Consider the following 4,291-nt stretch of genomic DNA (forward strand, 5'->3'; position numbering starts at 1 on the left):
TAAATTATTGTTTGTTTGTTTGTTAGTATGTATATGAATGTTATGTGTATAAACTGTGTTGAGTTGTAGTTACTCAGTAGTGTCTCAGTGAAACAACCGACGGGGGAAGCCTTGCGGTGACAACAAAAGCAGTGTTTTACTGATCAGTCAAGTTGCTCCAGTGTACTCCATACAAACTGGTTGGCTACTGAAGGGATAGAAAATGGGGAATACTTGTTTTAAAGCAAACAAGGAATTAGATGGGAAAAATACATGTTTTAACGGGACCCAGACAATATTAAATACTCAGACAGATGGGAGAAGAAGTGTAGTTTTGTAGGAAATCACAAAATTATTACATAAAATGAGTGAAATCAATTGAAGAATGCCTTTCTGAAGAGCTGTTTACCACAGATGAGCAGCTTTGCGACCAAGCACATTGTAGATCGCTTTACTGCCAAAATGATCTAGTTTAATGGATTGGTTTAGACATGCATAACAGCATTTTAAGAACAAAGAGAGAAACAAAAAGGGACAACGCTTCATGGTGGAAGGTGATGTATAAATAACTGTGTATATGATGAAGGAGAGACCATTTGAGCAGCACAGCCATTTCGCAGCACAGGGACAGCAGTCCAAGTTAAAGGATCTCCCATGTGGTATCACCTGTCACACTGTGTCAAGGCATCAAAAGAAGAAAAAATCACCAAACTCAAGGACAAAGAGACGAAGACTCCGGTGAACGAAGAGAGAGGACTTACAAACCAGAAATACAAAAGGATGCTCGATATCAAGATCCAGAAGAAGAGGCTAACAATGCCACGAACACTTACGATGCTGGGAATGATGCCAGCAATGAACAGAGAAGAAGATTCAGTGTCATCAATCTGCAACACGTGCCTCTAATGAGGGGGTGAATATAGAATCCTCAACGATTACAACGTCTCTGGGAACTGTGACAACAACAAGGTTTAAACCATTTTGATATATATTGTAACCTATTGGCTAAGGAATAGTGCTGAAAATGAGGTAAATCTAATCCACCACTGTCCTTGGTCTTCTGTAGGGTTTTTAAACTAATACGTGGTGGTTTGTTTTTCCACAGAAATTTGGAGATGCATGAATCTAGTGACTTAAACCAAGTAGCAGATGGTTTTATGGGGATCATTGAGAACAAATAGTTAACTTTTGGTAGTATCATCATTTTAATGGTTGTAACTCTCCCCATAAGTGATATAGGTAAGGACTTCCAACGAGAGAGATCGTCCTCTACTCTCTTTACTAATTGCACATAATCCATCTGTACTTATCAGTTTAATATGTGATATGTCTATGCAAGGACTACATATTAAATGGATTTTTATCAATAGGAGTTGAAAAAGGAGCTTGCTCCGTTCACTCCAAGCATCGACCCGGTGCTGCAGTGCCGCTGGGAACGGTGCGCTCTCCTCTGCTCTTGTGAAAAAGCTAACAGCGGTGCAGGATGGAACTTTCTTTTAGTCTGCTGAGAAAAGAGAGTGAATGCGAAGTAGACTTTAACACGGCTCTGGGAGCGAGCCGAGTGCGGGCTAACCAGGAGAAATGCTTGAAAGAAACGCGACACCGAATGAGCGGTCAGAACAAAGCCTCAATACGGTGTTCCTGTGGTGTTTTTATAAAATGCGGTGAAAATAAAGGTGTGAATGCCCCATAGAAAACTAAAAGGTGGAGCGGAAGTGTTCGGCTGCAAGAAGGTGTGAATGTCCGACTATATTTGGTGAAAAGCAGGTGAAGCAAGGTCTGAATGCCCAACCTTACATCATCAAAAGCGAGATCAGAGGTTTTTGGCTGCAAGAAGGCCATAGTTTGCCAAAAGCGGGTAAGGTGCGAATGACCGACTAAATATCAACAAAAGTGGGGGCGGAGGTCTTCGGATGCAAGTGGGTGTGAATATCCCACCATACAAGTATGGTGGAGAGGAAGCTGTGAATGGCCGACCATAGTTTGCAAAAAGCGGGTGAGAAAAGGTGCGAATGTCCAACCATACATGATCGAAACAGGGTGTTTGGCTGCGACAAGGTGTGAATGTCCACCCATAATTAATGAAAAGCGGGCAACAAGTAGGTTCGAATGCCATACCATACATCATCAAAAGCAGGAGTGGATGTGTTCGGCTACAAGAAGGTTTGAATGTCCGAGCATAGTTTGTAAAAAGCGGGTAAGAAAAGGTTCGAATGCCCGAACATACACCATCAAAAGAGGGAGCGGAGGTGTTCCGCTGTAAGACGGTGTGAATGTCCGACCATAGTTGGTAAAAAGTGGGTATGAAAAGGTGCGAATGCCCAAATTCGGCTGCAAAAAACTGTGTTCGGCTGCAAAAAGGTGTGAATGTTCGACTAAAGTTTGTAAAAAGCGGGTAAGACAAGTGGCGAATGCCTGACAATGTATGATCAAAAGCGGGAGCGGAGGTGTTCAGCTGCAAGAAGGTCTAAATGTCCATAATTAATTGCTAGAAAACATGAAAGAAAATTTTCGAAAATCAATCCGCACATGATCATAAGTGGGAGAGGAGGTGTTCAGCTGCAAGAAGGTGTGAATATCCTACCATAATTGCTGAAAAATGTGTTAGAAACGGTAAGAATCCCGGACCATACCTCATCAAAAGCTAGAGAGGTGGTGTTCGGCTACAAGTAGGTGTGAATGTCTGACTAAAGTTCAAATATATTAACAAAAGCGGGAGGAGAGGTCTTCGGATGAGTGGTTGAGAATTTCCAACCATAATCTATAAAATGCGGTGAAAAAAAAGGTGTGATAGAAACCTAAAAGGTGGAGCGGAAGTGTTCGGCTGCAAGAAGGTGTGAATGTCCATCTATAGTTGGTGAAAAGCAGGAAAAGCAAGGTCTGAATGCCCAATCTTACATCATCAAAAGCGAGATCAGAGGTGTTTGGCGGCAAGAAAACGGGTAAGGTGTGAATGACCGACTAAATATCAACAAAAGTGGGGGCGGAGATCTTCGGATGCAAGTGGGTGTGAATATCCCACCATACAAGTATGGTGGAGAGGAAGCTGTGAATGGCCGACGATAGTTTGCAAAAAGCGGGTGAGAAAAGGTGCGAATGTCCAACCATACATGATCAAAACAGGGAGCGGAGGTGTTTGGCTGTGACAAGGTGTGAATGTCCACCCATAATTAATGAAAAGCGGGCAACAAGTAGGTTCGAATGCCCAACCATACATCAACAAAAGCAGGAGTGGATGTGTTTGGCTACAAGAAGGTTTGAATGTCCGAGCATAGTTTGTAAAAAGCGGGTAAGAAAAGGTGCGAATTTCCGACAAAGTATGATCAAAAGAGGGAGTGGAGGTTTTCGGCTACAAGGTTTGAATGTACGACCATAGTTTGTAAAAAGCGGGTAAGAAAAGGTGCGAATGCCCGAACATACACCATCAAAAGAGGGAGCGGAGGTGTTACACTGCAAGACGGTGTGAATGTCCGACCATAGTTGGTAAAAAGTGGGTAAGAAAAGGTTCGAATGCCCGAATATATACCATCAAAAGCGGAAGCGGAGGTGTTCGGCTGCAAGAAGGTGTGAACGTCCGACCAAAGTTTGTAAAAAGCAGTTAAGAAAAGGTTCGAATATCCAACCAAACATAATCAAAAGTGGGTACAGAGCTGTTCGACTGCAAGTAGGTGTGAATATCCACCCATAATTCCTGAAAAATGGGTAAGAAAAGGTGCGAATGCCCAACCATACATCATCAAAAAAAGAAGTGGATGTGTTCTGCTACAAGAAGGTTTGAATGTCCGACCATAGTTTGTAAAAAGTGGGTAAGAAAAAGTTCGAATGCCCGAACATACACCATCAAAAGAGGGAGCGGAGGTGTTTCGCTGTAAGATGCTGCGAATGTCCGACCATAGTTGGTAAAAAGCGGGTAAGAAAAGGTTAAAAAACCGGACTGTACACAATCAATAGCGGGAGCGGAGTTGTTCGGCTACTAAAAGGTGTGAAAGTCCGACCATGGTTTGTAAAAAGCGGGTAAGACAAGGTGCGAATGCCCGACAATGTATGATCAAAAGAGGGAGCGGAGTGTTTCGGCTGCAAGGTCTGAATTTCCAACCATAATTTGTAAACACCGTTGAAGAAAAGGCTCGAAAGCCCGACTATACACCATCAAAAGCGGGAGCGGAGGTGTTCAGCTGCAAGAAGGTCTGAATGTCCACCAATAATTACTGAAAAATGGGTAAGAAAAGGTGTGAATGCCCAACTATACATCATCACAAGCAGAAGTGGATGTGTTCGGCCACAAGAAGGTTTGAATGTCCGACCATAGTTT

General features: G+C 42.9%; 1 pseudogene; it reads left to right on the plus strand.

Moving 5' to 3' along the window:
• The first annotated feature begins 1,251 nt into the window (after window positions 1-1,251).
• On the plus strand, window positions 1,252-1,428 carry LOC140288112 (U2 spliceosomal RNA; annotated as a pseudogene).
• Window positions 1,429-4,291: the final 2,863 nt, after the last annotated feature.

The sequence above is a fragment of the Leuresthes tenuis genome, unplaced genomic scaffold, assembly GCF_036924035.1.
Source record: "Leuresthes tenuis unplaced genomic scaffold, fLeuTen1.0.hap1 SCAF_231, whole genome shotgun sequence".
NCBI classification, from domain to species: domain Eukaryota; kingdom Metazoa; phylum Chordata; class Actinopteri; order Atheriniformes; family Atherinopsidae; genus Leuresthes; species Leuresthes tenuis.